Genomic DNA, 18,206 nt, shown 5'->3' on the forward strand with positions numbered 1-18,206 from the left:
TTTGCAATCCCAGCCAAGACTTTGCGATTCCACATCTGCATTGGCAGGTCCGGAAGCCTAATCCAAAGAAGAACACGAGCCTCTGCCTCAATCTTCAGGGGCATGCGCGGTCTCCAGCGACTGGCAACCAAAAATCTGCCTCATATTTGCCAACGTCCCTCTAGAAGAATGACTTCCATATCCTCCTTTGAGTTCAGTCTGATGAAAAACAATCCTTTCGAAAGGATAGTGAAGCGAAGATTCTTCATCCACGCCCACAGTTTACACAGCTCCCCGAACACATATGCATAATCCATCCTTGGCCTTGCACCCCCTCTGGAAAGAAACGCAATCACAATCCATCTAAAAGGGTTCATCTTCCTCTCACTCTTAATAGGGTGATAATTCGTATTATTTACACCACTCCGACAATTCCGGTATATTTCTCGTTTCTCAACAATTGACTGGAGATAATTATGAAGGCTAAAACGTGCATGATAATAACTTAATAGCTTTATCAGTGAAGAACAAGTTGGATTTTGCAGATGGTTCCATTAAAAAACCTATTGCACCACTGTCTTTAGTTATCTATTGGTAAAGATGCAATAATATGGTTTTATCATGGCTTCTTCATTCTCTTCACAAATCATTGTCAACCATTGTGATGTATGGTAAGAATGTTACCGATGTATGGGAAGACTTAAAAAACAGGTTGTCTCAGTCCAATACCTCATGATTTTATCAAATCAAGCAACAAGCCATCAATTGTAAGCAATGTCAATTTTCCATTGATACATATTTTACTTAGATTAAGGCCTTATGAGATGAGTATGATTCTTACGCTACATTGCGGTCTTGTGAGTGTAGGGTGATGGCAAAAGTTATTGGCATTCAGCTAAGTGATCGATTGATTCAGTTTTTAACCGATTTGAATGAAAGTTATGCAGCCATTAACAGCCAAATACTTCTCATGAAACCTACTCCATCAATTTCTAAAGCTTATTCATTATGAATCCAAGAAAAAAAACAACATGAACTTCATATTCCTATTCAATCAGAAAGCATATCTGTTGCTGTAAAAGGGGAAGAGCCAAATTATGAGGAGGTGAACAAAGGGGCTGGATGAGGCCTAAATGTGAGCATTGTAGGCACCTTGGTCATGTCAAAGCCCGTTGCTATCATCTGATCGGTTTTTCAAGGAGGGGGATTTTATAGTGTGCCGCGTCAACAGCCACAAGCAAACTCAGTCATGACTGATAATGCATTGACATTACCAAATACCCCCAACCACAAGCCCCAAGAATCACAAGACTCGCCTACCACCTTGATGCCCGACCTTTACTGTCAATTCATGGGGTTTATGATAGTAAAAAAATCTACCCTTGCAGGTACTCTCTCATTTCCTCTTGTTTGTTCTATCTCCTCTCAAATGTGAATCATGAGGGCTACTCACCATATTGTTAAATCCTAATCAACCCTTTTCAATTCTAGTCCTGCCACATCTAATCATGTCAAGCTCCCAGATGGTACTAGTGCGCCTGTCACTCATGTCGTTCAGGTTTGTCTAAACCCAAACCTTACACTATCTTATGTTCTTTGTGTTCTATCTTTTTCCTTTAATCTTATATCTATTTTGATGATTGTTACAGAAAATAATTGTCATGATGTCTTTTATGATTAATCTTGCTTCACTTAGGACCGTCGCTCTCAAGGAGGACGAATGGGAAGCGTAGACTGAAGCATGGATTATACATCTTTTGGGAGAGAGACACCGTTGACTGCTGCTGCAACAACAAACAAGTCCCATTTATGGCATGTTTCACTTGGCTACCCATCCAATTTGCTGTTAAAAACTATTTTTAGTTCTCTTAATTTTCTTAATAATGATGAACATTTAGTTCTCTTAATTTTCTTAATAACGATGAACATTGCTCTAGATGTCATCTTGCTAAACATACTCGATTACCATTTCCTAATAGTTCTATATCCACCTACTCATGCTTTTGAATTGATTCAGTGTGATGTTTTGGGAGGTTATAAAACAACTTCTCTATCGGGTGGACATTATTTTCTTACTATTGCCCATGATTTCTCTCTATTTACATGGGCATATCTAATGCATTATAAATCTGAGACTTGTTTTCTTATTTAAGGTTTTGTCAATACGGTAGAAAATCAATTTTAAACTGCCATTAAAAAATTTTTGAAGTGATAATGGGACTGAATTTTTTTCAAATGATATGACATTTTTCTTACATTCCAAAGATATAGAAAGACAACATTCTTGTGTTGCGACACTCCAACAGAATGGCGTTGTCGAACGTAAACATAATGATCTTCTCAACATCTCATGTGCACTATGTTTTCAAGCCAAATTACCATTATGTTTTTGGGGTGGGTGTATCCTTACCGCTACGTATTTACTCAGTAGACTTCCTACTCAACCTCTACGTGGCAAAACTCCTTACGAAATTTTACATGGGTGTGCTCCAAAATATGAACACATTTGAAGTTTTGGTTATCTTTGCTACAGTTACAAATTTTGCAAAACTCATAAATTTGATGGTAGGGCAAGACATTGTATTTTCATTGGGTATCCCTTTGGCCAAAGTGCTTACAAAGCCTATGATCTTAAAACTCATGAGATTTTTACTAGTCACGTGTGAAATTTATTGAAATGAGTTCCCTTTTCGTAACATCTCTATCACCGATAGTCAATTTATTTTATCCATATTATCACAAGAATCATTTGAGTATGAGTACCATGCCCCTCAACAGACCTAACCATCTACCTCCTCTTACCTGATACCCATACCCAGGTGCCACTACCCAATGAACCACCAATACCTGGCCCCATCATTTCACCATCCCCTACTACTAACAATGCACCTTCTCTAAGACATTCTACCAGGCGGCGCATGGCTCCCTCTCACCTCAAAGATTACCAATGCTTCTTATCGACTCAATCCACATCATCCAACTCGCTGACGACTTCCAAAGGAAGAAGGTATCTATTACATCATTTCCTTCATTTTGATAAAAATTTCATTTGTCATCAAGCTTTCATTGCATCTATACTTAGCCACCACAAACTTTCCACCTTTCATGAAATCATGAAACATCAAGAATGGCAAGACACTATGCCTGTTGAAATACGGGTACTAGAGGAAAACTCTACTTGAGAAATTGTATTTCTCCCATCTGGAAAACAACCTATTGGCTATTGTTGGGTTTATAAAATTAAATATCATGCGAACAACTCAATAGAAAGGTATAAAGCTTCTCTGGTTGCTAAGGGCTATACTAAAACTGAAGGTGTAGACTATATAAAAACTTTTTCTTCCGTTGCCAAGATCACTACTATTCGGTGTCTCTTGTTCGTTCCTGCTATCAAAGGTTGACATATTTTTCAAGTGGATGTTAACAATGACTTTTTACATTGGGATTCAGACGAAAAAGTCTATATGATACTCCCACCTGGTTTTAACTGACAAGGGGAGAACAATATGGTATATCGGGTACAAAAATCTTTATATGGCTGAAGCAATCATCACAGAACTAGTTTTTTAAACTCACAGAGGCCCTTAAAGATCTCGGTTTCTCTCAATCAAAGGTTAATTATTCTCTACTCTCAAGAGTCAACCAAAATGAGAAATTATTCATAATTATATATGTTGATGATATCATTATTGCAGGAGATAACAAGCAAGCTATTGGAGAATTGAGAACTATTATCAATGCCAAATTTCAATTAGAGAACCTAGCCAAGTTAAAGTATTTCTTGGGTATTGAAGTGGCCAAACCAAAGAAAGATATTTTTGTATCTAAAAAAAATGAGATGGAATAGCATCTAAAATTGGTTAATGAAAGAGGACAGCCTCTTAAGGTTCCCACTTTTAGAAAACTCATTGGATGCCTTGTCTATCTCACCATTACTTGGCCATACATTTTGCATAGTGTCCACATTTTAAGCCAATTTATGTCTCAACCAAGAACCGGGCACTTGGGGACAGCTTTTCATATTCTTCGCTATGTAAAGTGTACACCAAGTTATGAAATTCTTTTATCTTCTTAAAATGATATTAAAGTTTTTTGTGATTATCTTCTTAAAATGATATTAAAGTTTTTTGTGACTCGGATTGCACATCATGCCCTATAACAAGAAGGACTACATCAGATTTTTGTGTTTTCGTTGAAGATAACCTAGTTTCATGGAAAGTAAAGAAGCAAACAACTGTATCAAAATCTTTGGCAAAGCATAATATAGAAGACATGGATAAAATATGTTCTTCATGATCTTGACATTAAACAAAGTCGACCAATGGAGATGTTTTGTGACAATCAAGCAGTTATCCACATAGCTGCAAACCCTGTGTTCATGAGAAAACAACACACATAAAAATCGATTGTCACGTTGTTTGGGAAAAGATTCAAGCTGGAGAGATTTGCACCAAACACATTGATTCAAATGATCAAATTGCCGATATCTTCACTAAAGCATTAGGAAAATATCCACTCTACAAATTAAGATGCAGGTTGGGTCTTATAGAACCAAGAACTTCAACTTGAGGGGGAGTGTTAACTGTTGCCTATGTCGATAAGATCTATATCTCATTAATTGAGGAGTTTATCTTGTAAATATTTTCTGTTTTAGAGACTGATCTTATTGTTGTAATTTTCCTTGTCAAGGATATCGACATTCAACTTCTCTCCCTATATATCACCATACCTTTTGTAAAGCAAAACACTAATATGAAATAACGAGCAATTGTTTGCCCTTCCACCGTGTCTAGCATTCTTCTCTCCACCGTGTTTATCAGATTCCGATGAACGGCGTAGCCAGGATCAGCAGACACCGGTGACGACTTGAGTAAACCCTCAATGGAGGGTTGCCCTTTCCCCACACCCTCGGGAACGAAGGCCATTCTCTCTTCATTGTCCGACGCATACTTCCATGTTCAAAATCAATTGAACTCCATGTAAGTTGTCAAGGATGTGGTTCACAAATTTGGACCAAAACCACTTTGAGCCGAACTGCATGCTGTGTCTTAGCAACGTCCACGTAGATGCTGAACAAACTGTGTTGGGTTAATTGGTTTGCCCAAGACTCGAACGTGACTCATCAAAACTTGGTTAACTGGCCCAAGTTCCAACTTAGTTAAGAACCACAAAGTTACCTTGGATTCCGGTGTGAATCTACCGGAGGAAAGTTGCCTCGAATTCATCAACTTGGAGAATCACGAGGCATAATATACTGAATTTTTACATGGAAAAGCTTTGAATCTATAACCTGGATTTGTAGCATCCATCATCTTGGTTGCCGTTGACGATTGAGTGAATCGTTCGAAATAAAATTGGATCTTAGCACCCGTTGCAGAAGGCCGACTCACCCTTTAAATACTTTACATATATCTAAGTCCGCAAGAAAAAAACAAGAACCCACATGAATTCAAGCAGTCTGGGTTGATTCACCAATTCATGTGCTGGATTATTCTTTCCTCAATATGATGTTTGCAAGCATTTAGTCGGTTGTTTCTTTATTGTCATATTGGTGCCGTCAACTATTTGTTCATGCCCCTCAATCAAAAATTTCTTGCTCCGCCACTCCGTATGGTCCTTAAAAAAGACTTTTCCACTAGGACATATATCAAACTTTTTCAATTCTCAAGGAGCATTTAATTTCTTCGGATTTAAAATCCATGGACTTGATGTGGATATGACGTGACATGTTTTTGATGGTGTGGTCAAAGATTCATGGTAAAATCACATTAAGGATCTTAGATCAGACCTAAGGTAACCATATTTTACTTTTTTACTTTGAGAAAGAGTTTGATTTAAGATAATCTCATCTTAAATCCAAGGTTCTCAAATCCTGAGAACTTATATCTATTAGACTATCAAACGCCCTTTTAATGAAAATGGCTAAGTGAGTTCTTGAATGCTCTGCTCCATATCTCCAGGTCAACAGCCAAATATGTTTTGTTTTTCATCAAATAAAACAGTTCCTTCAGTATCACCATTTCTAGCATCAGCCAAGATGCAAACAACTGGAAGCAGGATTGAAAAGGCTCTTATTTTCTCTTGGCCAGAAACCCTCAAAAAACCGGACCTTTTAATGTGGAAAATCAGGGAACAAATTTAAGTGGCAGTTTTGGGGCTTGATCCAGGGTTTATCCTCAACGACCTTCACTATTCTCCTCCTAGCTGCAGATGTTGTTCAAAGACGGTGTTTGAAGGCAAATGCTCTTTCCAGCATCGTTGGCTTTTCTTTTTCGTTTTTCTTTTCCAGAAACTACATGGTACAATCACTTCTTACAGACAAGGTACCCATGTCTTAGAAGGACAGGTGAAGGAGAAGAGCAGCTTGGCCTAACTTACGGAACAAACGGGGCCCTTAGTTCTAGGCCATACTCAATGCGGAAGATTTGGAAAACAAATTCCCAGGAACTCATTTCCCGCTGATCCAAACAAAGAGGCTTATAAAGATGCATCTTCGATATTTCATCAGCATAATCTGAGGGCCTGTGCACCCTTGTACGCCGATCTAGATCGTGTCTGCCTGCAAACCGACACCCTACACATCCTGGTGATAGTGAAAAAGGCTTCCCCAGAATCACATGGATACTGCAAATTCAGTAGCTATGAATGCTCGGTGGGTGAAAATGGTACTACCCAGCAGTTTCTTTGTGAAGTTTCTTCTTTTCTTTTTTTCGGTTTCATATGCTTTAGGCTTCTTGAAGACATTGTTTCAAATTTTTAGCCATAAGCGGCCCTTCTCCGTAGGATAAGTTTGCATCTAAAAATTTCTACAGCATTACATATTCTGGTTACTTGCTAGTTTAAAGAATACAGGTATTATTTTTATATATCCTCATAATTTGATCGATTAGAACAGTAGCAGGTCTGTCAATTGATGCGCTATCTTGGTTTGGTCAGTTCCACTGATCTCTGAACCATCTGACCTCTAATTTTGTTGGTGAGGTCAGTATGCTTCAGCTTTATTAGACCCAATTACATTGTCCTCATAAACTGTCATCGCTAAGGTGTGTTTTCCTGTTCTGGCACTGTTCTTCCACTTATTGGCCCGATCTTATACTACCACTTGGCCCATCTTGCCTGCTTCATAAAGGGGGAACTTAATGTTTCAAGAAAATGATCAGATATTCAGTAACCAATCCTTAGATAACTCAAGAATGAATCCTCTTTTCCTGAAGAAACATGCCTACAGATTTCTGGAAACAAGTTTTCCAGAAAGTTTCAGAGGCGTGGAAGAAACATATGGTTTCAGGATTTAAAAGAGTGAGAGTAACCAGCAACTTGAGAAGCAATTTGTGTAGGCTTAGCTAGAGAAAGAATAATCGATATAGTTGGTTATATAAATGAAACTGATCGCTTTCTTTTAATCTTCATACACTCCCCACAAGAAAGAAACTTGTGAATCTGGATATTCCAAGGGCGTTCACCAAAATCAGGAACTTCTGTTATCTGGAAATTGTAGCTACTAAAAATGGCGACAGTGCAAGATTTCAAATACATCAAAAGTTGAGGTCCTTAATTATGACATGCATGCAGATATTCTGATATCATAATTACTTCTTAGAAGTCGCAGTCAGCACAAGGGAATCTCTGAAGTAGGTGTGCAATAATTCACCGAGATGTGGACAACCATTCACTGTTTTCCTTGTGAGTCCTTTTTGCTTTGTAGTGAAGCACTTCTGCTCCCCACTTTGTCCTGCATAGGCCAGGATGTACCACAGGTCATGATGCCTTAGTTTCTCAACTATATTAGATTATATATTATTACAAGAAAGCAAGTGCAATTTATTAAAGTTTTGGCCTCTAGGATCAAGTGCAAAGTAAAAACATCGGGAGTTAATATTCAAGCTTTGGTTCATTAATGATGATTTTGGTATGATTACTGGATTCATAAAAGAAAAAGAATAAGTTTTGGTTGAAATTGCAGATGCAGTACTGAGTTTGAATACTTTTCATGGTGGCTGACTACCCAAACTGGAGTGCAGTCGTTAGAGGATCAACTTCACAATCACAAGAGCTTCCTTTTTTAGACTTTGTGGCTACAGAAACCACCGCATTGTTAGCAGATCTCTGCAAGATGTTGGAAGATTTCATGTACCGACAATCTTACGTCTGTGGTTGGCTCCAAATCACGCACATGCATTTGTCTTCGAAGCAATAGACTATCTTGGTCATGAGTTTTTGAGAGATCAAACGTACAAAAGCCAGAGCTTTTGAACTGTTAGCCTGCGACTTTTTGTCACAAGATCGCACCTCCAGTCGAAGAATCATAAGTTTTTAAAGGATATTTGCTTTCATAGAGACGCATTCAGATACCCATGAAACAATTTCTTGGGGGCTGTGTAGCCTGCAAGTTTTGTGAATGTGACAGAATCCTCAAAAGCATGTAAAAATGGAGGAATTTATGAGGTAAAGCAAACTACATGGAGACATAAGATCTCAATGTCCACGTCTGAGCACAAACTTATTAAGATTCTCATCAGGCTCAAAATCTACTTATGTTTATTTATTTATTTCAGGAACGGACCTTTTTGGTCTTGTTTCAAGTGCAATATACTAGGACAACACCTATTTTTGAAGCTGCTCTATATATGTACCATCCATCTAAAAGATTTAACAGATTTGAAAAGTTTAAGTAGTGTTTCATAGCATGGATATCGTATAAGAAGTTGCATTAAAAGCAGTGCCCACACTAGCCCACAAAATTTACTTTATTTGTATATAGAAATTGGGTAATTTTCAGTTTTTTACATATGAGTGTCTTACAAATTTTGAAATTTAAACTTAAAAGTGCCCCTCAGCTAGAAATGTTTGGTTCTGCCACTGATTAAAAGGTGTGCATTGTAAAATCTTTAGCTTAAATAAACTGAGGATGTCATCTTCAAATCATATTGCATGTAAAAAACCTATGAATTTAAGGTCGGATTGAAAGATGTCCAACCTCAAATCCATACATCTACATCTGACGATTTCAGACTACCACGGATCAGATCCATGGTGAAACTAACACACCCTCAGTGGGTTCGATATAATATGTAAGAAGAGCAACCATTGGAATCCAACGGGTTAGCAACTATAACTGCAGGAAAGAGTAGGGATGTAAATCCGTCGCTAAAATTCCATTGCTGACCCGAAACAAGATCCATTAAGTCGGATCCAGTAAAAAGAAACCCATTAAGCCGGACCCAGTAAAGAAAAATGGATATGAATCCTGAACAGTCGGACATGGATCTTTTTATGCGGTTTCAAGTGACTGAATCCATGGCCAGATGATGACTCAATCTGATTATATGTAAGGTTTGGATTCTACACCTGCTGAATCCAAATTGATCATTTCAAAAGTTCATGGCCAAATCTGAATCCAGATCCAATCTAAAACTGAGTAAGGCTTAATCTATAAAGTTGGATCTGCTAAACAGTGGGCCCGAACTGAATCTCAACTGAACATGTGAGAGCAGAACTATAGTCATTTGATGTATGCATCATCACGGACGGATGAAAGGGATGAGCAAACACAAAATAGATCTTAGTCATATGATATCTTCACTAGCAAAAGTTTTCTCTTTCTTTCTTCTGTTGAATCCTTCCTACTTCTCCTGATTTTAAAGATGCCCATGAACTTTAGCATTCCTATTATGATACTCCTTCAGATTTAAGAGTCGAATATCACATATTTTAAGATTTCAGAATAGACTAGAAATATCCTGCAGGAAATCTATATATAACCCGAAGTAAACCCAACATGCTGTATCAAATCCAGTTAAAGCTTGGGCTCCGGTCCAGTCAGGGCATGATGGTAACATCTCGACTGAGAAGACCTTCACATGCATTAAACTTGTCTGAATCCGAGTCATTTACATCCTTATAAATGAGCGAAGGGGACCCACTTCTGCATCAAAAATATAAGCTATTGGGCCCACTTGCAAGGAAGTCATTTCATTTGGCAGTTCTTCGCCTAGGGTCCCGACTGGCTGTGGGGAGTATTTCCTATGTGTGTGTGTGTGCGTGTGTGTGTGTGTGTGTGAGAGAGAGAGAGAGAGAGAGAGAAGAGATGGGGAGAAGAGGGAAAGTGGAAATTATTGTAGGGAAAGTGGAAAGAATAGCATCACCTTTTTCCCAGCATCGGTTCTTCACAGCTTTCTCTCTCTCTTTGTTAGTGTGAGGCCTTGCAAGTGACCAGCAGCCTTGCTTATATATATATATATATATATGTGTGTATTCAGGTTTAGATGGAGAAATTATGTGTTTAACTATGATATAATGCATTCGGGTGGCTGTGATTGAATAGACATCAGTTTATGTCTCTGTTGTTCATATGCGACGCCTTTGGGCTTGACCTTACGAAGAAAAGAAAGAAAAAAAAAAAAGTGGATTATCTAATTTTTGCTTGACCTTATAAAAATGGGTCGGACCGGGTTGGGCCTCGGACAACGTTGTTTTGGCCCAGTGCACGGCCTGGTCCTCTATTGGTGAAAAATAACCGGGTTGAGCCAGCCCAGCCTGGCCCCATGCCTAGGCTTAATCAAACAAAAATAAGCTTCTTTGGGTAACAAATAAATAAATAGATTTTACTAAGCATCATATAATTCATAAAACCAAAAGGAATTCTTAATATTTTAGGATTAAACAATTATGGCTTGTAAAAACTTTGGAAGACAACACAAAGTTGAGAGGCACGCAAGGACATGTAAATAAGCACACGGACGAGTGTGTGTGTGTGTGTAGATGTGTGTGTTTGTGTTATAACAAGCCTCTCTTGAAGCAGGACAGAAGCCAGTCAGAATGACCCCACTAGGTGTGTGTGTACAAGAGGTATTTGTTTGTTAGATCTCATTAACTGAAGAAGAATAAGAGCTGGCTTTACTTATCGTTCTAAGGAGCGCTAGCTACTCGAAAAGGAGTTGTTAAGTAATCTACCCATAAAAATAAAAAAAGAAACAAAAAAGAGAAAACATGCAAGCGAAAACCAGATACCTAAAATGACAGAGAAATGACTGCAGAATCTTTCACATATGATATGCTACGAGGCACACGAGCCCATAAAACATCAAACAAACACATGTTATAGTATCTTGGCTGGATGAAAAGCAATAATTTCAACTAGCAGAATGAAAACCAATAATCACTTACATAAATACTTGTGATCATAGACTGAGATGGCGTCAATGGAAGAAAATGGCATCAAAATTGACAACAAAACAGTTGATAGAAAAGATCAACCGGCTAGAGTTTTACCTTTGTTGTAGGTGAAGAACGTCAAAATTGTGGCAATCGACGATCCTCTAACCATCTTGCAACAACATTTCATGCGATGACAAAGTAAAAGGGCCCAGGAAGAAAGGTCGGTCACAGTTTGTTAGGGTTTTATTGTGCACCGAACAATATTAGGATCTTCCGGTCTGGCGAACAACAACCTTCTTGGATGTACCTGCAGGCGAGAAAAAATGGACGATGATGAGAGAAGAGGTTATAGAGGTAAAGAAAGCACGAAACGTCGATGATGAGGGGAGAGTGAAAAAGAAAAGGCACGATAGTGCTTCATGGCATGCGGCCGACGTATAGAGAGAGAGGGAGAAAGAAAGAATAGAGATGGCATGAGAGAGAGATGCCGATAGAGAGAAATGGTGTCTTACCTGCGAAGAAGCACATCCACAATGCCGCGCTCTTCTGTGAGAATGAAGAAGAGCACCGGTCCGACTTTTATTCCAAGGTAAAATTATCCTATCCATGGGATTCCACAAGGGAATTTTCTCTGCATTTGAATACAAAAGGAAAAGCCCTACAAAAACGTCAACTTGTCGCTGTGCATGAAACATGGCCTAGATGAAATTCTCAATAAGTCTGGTATATGAGAGTATGGAAGCCACAAATTTTATATATGTGTGACGATTATGTGCACTATTTATGATTTATCTTTATCAACTTAGTTAATCATGATTGACATATCTGTACATCCCAAAAAAATGTTGAAGCACTTGTTATTAATTGAGAGATTCTCGATGATGTACATGTTACTTGTATTGAGCTGGCCAAGTTTAGCATGATCTTGAGTTTTGGCATATTGAACCCTAGGGAATAATTCAGCTCCCCTTTTTCTGTTTTTCTTTTTGGTTTTTTTTCTTGTTTTTGTTCATGACATCTAGGTGGAGATTCCTTGATTATTGGCCACACATTGGTTGGTTACAGTTAGCCAAAGCCTTCAAGCTCCTTCAACAAGTACTTGCCTCACGCTCACTCATCTGCATTTCATTAGAAACTATATGTGAAAAAATAAGGTAAAATTAGATGCAAAATCTGTGTTGTTGAAATTAGGGCTGCACAATGAGTCGAGCCAGCTCAAGCTCGACTTGAACTCACTCATCTGAACTCAACTCATTTTAAACTAGTCAAGCTCGAGTTCAAGTGTAAGCTCGAAATGTTAAACGAGTCGAATTCAAGTTGTAGGAACTCGACTTGGATCAACTACATAACCAATGTTGAATTATAATGAGAAAACAGTTAAACGAGTAGCAACTAAACAAGTTAAAAAAAAAAGACATGTTTCACATAAGAGAGTTAAACAAGTCGAGTTTGAGCTTGACTCGAGTTTGAACTCAAGTTTTATGAGTCAAGTCGAGCTTCAGCTACCCCAACTCGAGCTCTACATGGCTTGTGTGCAGTCCTAGTTGAAATTGTATGCTTCATGATTCAACAGGAAGACTACCTCAACCTTGAGGAGTGGGAATGAAAAAAGGGGAGAGTAAATTTAACTCAAATATCCAATGCAGGGTGAAGCTATATTTTTGTTAGTAACATGTGCTACCCTATAAAACTGGACCGAATTCACTCAAATTTTAACACAAAAAAAAGGTTTCAAACAATAGGCTTCATGGGACATATGCCCCTGGTCAGTCCAATGAATCTGCTCAAACTTTAGGATAGATTCATAAAGCACTTACAAAATGTTTGTACTTCCAAACTGTCGTTTGACCATTAGAATGGCAATAAACTGTCTCATATATCTATTTGAAAAATTGAAGCAGATTTATAAGAAATATTTTGTGAACCTACCCTGATTTTAGAACGAATACATAGTTAAAACAGTTTGTTGATGCTCCCATTGTCAAATATGTTTTTGAGATTGCAATTCATTTAAAACTGAATTGGATTGCCTTTTTTTTTTCCAATAGATGGACACAACGGCATACAGACAACTGTCCAGGATCCTTAGATAAGGTCGGCCCCGGACCAATCTGGTTTTTTTTTTTTTCTAAATAATAAATTAGAGGAATCCCCTTCGTCATCAAACTCTTAAGGCTCTATATCTTTTTGCCTTTAAGGTTTTGGCTTGCTTCGAAGTTTGGGTGGATCCAGGATACATCCTTCAACTAAAGTGTTGCGCTTACCGCCATTTGCAATCTAAATGAACAACACGCACGCCAAAGTAAAGCCATGACCAAGGGATTCAAGCCTCGAACCGACCCCTTGGGTGCGAGCCACTTTGCCACTAAGTTGCATGGGGTCAATCTGGATTCATCTGATTATTTCAACTTAAGCTCGGAACAAGGTTTAATTGACAGAAAATCATATTTGCTTAGTTCATTTGGTTGAAGAGCAAATTACGTTATTGTTATCGAGACGCTAGTGATTATGAATCTGATTGCGACTCCCATGGGCGATGGTTTAGAAGATCTGCTATCAGGGGGTCCACCTCAAGAATGGTTCTGAATTGTTGGTATTAATCCGATTACGGGCCCGGCGTTTAGGAAATGCCAACATTAATCGGACACAAATTGAGATATGACTGTCCTTATCAGGTAGATCATCTCATGGTTTCTGTTGTCCAATATGACATTGGATAGGATCCGGTCCTGAACACCATCCACTAGGGCGCAAACGGTTCGGACTGGGGATACAGATAAATGCATAGAAATCCATCTTCCCTCTTGGACGCTAAGGCCTTTTTCGTATTTGATCACGCACCCTATATTTATATTTATATTTATATTTAGGGAGTGTTTGAAGATACCCTCTAAAAGCAAAGTTTTGTAAAAACTAGGTTTTGTCAAATCTTGGTTTTTTAATCAAATTTTGGTGTTTCTCTCTTGCGAATTGCCTCCCATTCTGATCCTTTTTAGTGACAGTATTTTTGTTTGGTTGCGGATTCTTTTGTTGTAAATATTTGTTGTTGGGATAAAAGGTTAGGGGCCTCTCCCCTCATAGGGTTGTTGTGGAATTTGGCTCGGTGATTAGACACTTAGAACAACCTATAAGTGAAGAAGAAACCACAAGAGGAGTCAGGTCATTCATTTCATTTTAGAAATGGCATTTTGTCAAAGGTAATTTTCTTATAAACCTAATCTTAGAAATGAAATTTTGCATAAAATACCTGTGTTTAAAGGTGTCATCCAAACACACTTTTGTGGCTGTTTGGCACCAGTAATAAATAAATTGTTACCGGATGGTACATTTTGTAACACTATAAAAGTATCCTACCAATCTACCTCAAATTCACTAAACAGTAACAATCCGTTATGGATGATAAGCGGCCCACTGAGCTGCGGCCTTGTGAATTTGAAACCCATGTTGTAGCAAAAAACCTCAGTGTAAGGTCCGACTTGTCCAAGTTGAGCATTTTTGTTGTAAGGTATAGATCTTAAATAAAAGATCCAGATACATCGCGTATTGAGTCTCCATTGGAGGCTTTACCTAAGCGCTTCAACTTTTGTTGTGGATTTTAACCAATCCATGGTTCTCACACGGAAAAAGAAACCTCCTTTTCAGCATTTCTATCTCACAATTATGAGCCAAAAAACTAGATCCACATGAAACTCCAATTTAACTGTCATTTTGGATTTGGATATGCACAAAGCATGTACAATTTCATCTCTATACAAGAGGGTACGTGATTTAAGGGGGTCCCTGTTCCGGGTCAGAATGAGTCAGATCCTGAATTGAAATTTGCCGGATTGGACCCCACCCATGCAGTACGGACCCAAACGGCCTTATAGATCCTGATGTTTTCGGGATTTGGATCTATTGAACTACCCCAGATTCTGGTACTGGACCTAACCCAGAACTTGTCCAAGGTTCATAAATTTCGAATCTTTTCCTGCAGGTATAATATCCGAACATGAAAAATCTCTGATATTTTAACGCAGTATAGAATCTCTAGTGTTCGAAACTGATCAAACCGGGATTGGACCCATGATCCAAATCCTGGAGAATCTTTTTGGACACGGAAATCAATATGGGCTCAAGGTAGAACAAACGAATTGAAGGGTTTGGAATTATATGGCGCTGTCTGATTCAACTTGACAATCCTGTCAGGACTTGGACTCAAATCATCACCCAAGTTCAAATTGAAATCAGATAATAGTCACAGTTAAGTTCTTGTTTTGAAACTCTTGAAAAATACCTGCACACGAAAATATATAGATTCCACAAAAATATGAAAATGTATCAATAAAACATTAAAAAACAGCAATAAAGAAAATTTTATTTTAGATGGAATTTTTAAGTGGTGAAGATCAGGATGGAACCAAGGTAGGGTCCACATGGGTCATGGTTTTACAAAAAAAAAAGTTAAAAAAATTATATGTAAATTTTAAAAAGTTTCGCTTGTTTTATATCAAAAATTTTGAAAAATGATATTTTAGTGCTATTCAAAATTTAGAAACTATAATTGGGTCTCTCTTCAACTCATAAAAATAAAAGGAGCTCTAAAACCAGATTTCAAACGGGATGCATTAGATAAGATCAATGATCAAGACAGACAATATCACATGCACAAAGAAAATTTAAGAAAATACTTAATGAATGAAATATTAAAATTGTCATAAATATGTTTTAATATTTGAAGCAGATTCATCACCCCCTCGTTGCACGATGATACGGATCCAGGCTGCTCGGATTCATAATAATTTCTGATTCGGATCCAGACCCGTTTAGATGGGCCGATTCCTTTTGGAACGTTGGCTTGTCCCAAGGCCGAAGCGACGGCAGAAATGTTACCGTTTAGAGCGGCAAAGGCTTTTTACCCCGCCCGATGCGGCGCTTTCTGTTTTTACCTTTTTACTACTTTTCTCTTTTTCTTTTTTAATCCCTTCATTTTTTTTTTTTTTTTAACCTTTCACCAATCCCAGATACTTGCAGTCCGTACATGGGATTTACCGTAGATTATACGTGTAAAACTAATAGTGTGGCCGCCCAAAAAAAGGAACCGGTAAATATTGTACGCTTGTGGTAAATGGCCGAGGTGAAACATAATTGCACTGAGGCCCCGCCTTTGCATCAAAATTTCGAAAGGTGATGCATGCTTTGAGATTTTATCCTGATTCCTGATGCAAAGCTTAGAATTTTGAGTGCTCACAATGTTTCTATGTAATTCTATCGGCCTGATTAATGTTTTATTAATGGCAGTAGTGTACTTTCAATTTTGTGATAAATAGATGATCCTCCGCATCAATGCAATATATTTTTTTAAAAATATATTGCATTTAATTTGGAAGAATTTTTGGTAAAATAAGAGATCAATGGATTGAGGAGATTCGAATAAAATAAGTGGTGGCAAATTAAGTCCATTTGGGGTCCTGATTTTGGACAATTTAATATACTAATTTTAATTAATTTTAAATATTTCTGCTTTATTTGAATCACCCTCTAAATACTGAGCGTGACTTTCTATGCGATTCTCATATTGATGTGATTCATATCAATGTCGTCAGATGGTTGATAAGTCGGTAATAAACCAAAAAATTAAAATGAACAAAGATAAATGTTTTTAAATTATCAAAAATATTTAAGGGGGCGTTTGGTTGGCACTGTTCAACAGGAAAAAAAAATTCAAATTTTTAAAACTTTTCTATTTCATCAAACATGAAAAAAAAATTTGAACAGTTGGAGATGATTCTGGAAAAATATTTCCGAAAAAATTTCTCCAACCATAGGAGTGGAGAAATTTTTCCAGGAGGAAATTTTTTCTCCCTCCTTCTCTTCTTCCTCCTTCTTCCTCACCATTCTCATCAAACAAAGAAATTTTTTTCTAGAAAAATAATTCCTCCATAACAAACACAAACTGGTTTTGGAAAAACGGAAAAATTTTTCCATTTTCCTTTTTCCAGAAATTTTTTTCTGACGGCCCCTAAAGGATGGCAATCTTGAAGCACTATTTTTGCACAAGTGAATAAAGCACTATTACGAAAATCAAGATTTTATTTGTAAATTTTAAATATCTTAGTTCAACCTATATATATAAAAAATTTAAAAATTAGATATCGATCCGTCTCTGCTACTGAGACAACGAGACAATATTACTATTCTCTTGGAGAAGCAGGGCGTGCATGGCAAGTCTTTGTCACGTCTGCCATGTGCCCGCAAATGTCCACTTGATAACAGTATATTTCTTATATCTATGCGGCGCCACATGACCTGAACTTCATCCTTTTTTTCATCTTTCAGCAAGGGAATTTATTATGCCTCAGACCTGCAACTGCTCTCTTCTTTCATCGCCATTAATGTTTCTTCTAAGATGAATCGCAAGGACCCAGGAAGGGAAACAATTTGCTGCCGTTGAAAATGCGTGCTGATCAGTTAGAGCACAGTTCATTTAATCTTTTTATTAACGTAGCTCAAACTCAGGCTTATACTTGGAAGTATTGATCAATTAAAGTTAGAGCTTGATAGTAAAGGACACATGCAAGTATGATTCACCGATTAAAAAAAATTCCTATAGAACCAATTGAATTTCTTAACATGTATAATTTATATATCTTAAGTTGATTGTGGTTGACGTGTTAATATATGTATAAATTCAATAAATGTATACCATATATGTAATGGTGGGGCAGTACTGAGCCTACATAAATTGATACGTGCATCATTAGGTGATCGGGAAGAAAATCTCATCAAGGAGCTTTTTTATTTTAAGTTTCAGAAGTGCATCGGTGCCTACTTCATCTTGGCACACTTATCAAATAAACAAAATACACAAGACTACGGTAGGACCATAGTCAGAAAGTGCGTTTTTTTTTTTCGGAAAAAAAAACGTGATAAATTAACTAGCCATTTAAAACTAAAAAAAATGTGTTTTTTTCGTTTAAAACCTGTTTTTAACGCATTTTTTTAGTTTTTTTCAGTTTTTTTAATGTCAAACAGTTTTTTTTTTCATTTTTTATTTTTTATGTATTGCAAATCTACTTATCTTTTGATGT

The 18,206-nt window shown here is 37.4% G+C and overlaps 1 long non-coding RNA gene across 1 annotated transcript; it reads right to left on the reverse strand.

Moving 5' to 3' along the window:
* Positions 1–7,252: 7,252 nt before the first annotated feature.
* LOC126410319 (uncharacterized) lies at positions 7,253–11,799 on the reverse strand. The gene is made up of 3 exons (XR_007574120.1): positions 11,649–11,799; positions 11,251–11,443; positions 7,253–7,711 (listed from the first exon to the last, which is right to left on the reverse strand). It is a non-coding gene; the product is annotated as an uncharacterized LOC126410319 (long non-coding RNA).
* Positions 11,800–18,206: the final 6,407 nt, after the last annotated feature.

Source organism: Nymphaea colorata, chromosome 8 (assembly GCF_008831285.2).
Source record: "Nymphaea colorata isolate Beijing-Zhang1983 chromosome 8, ASM883128v2, whole genome shotgun sequence".
Taxonomy (NCBI): Eukaryota; Viridiplantae; Streptophyta; class Magnoliopsida; order Nymphaeales; family Nymphaeaceae; genus Nymphaea; species Nymphaea colorata.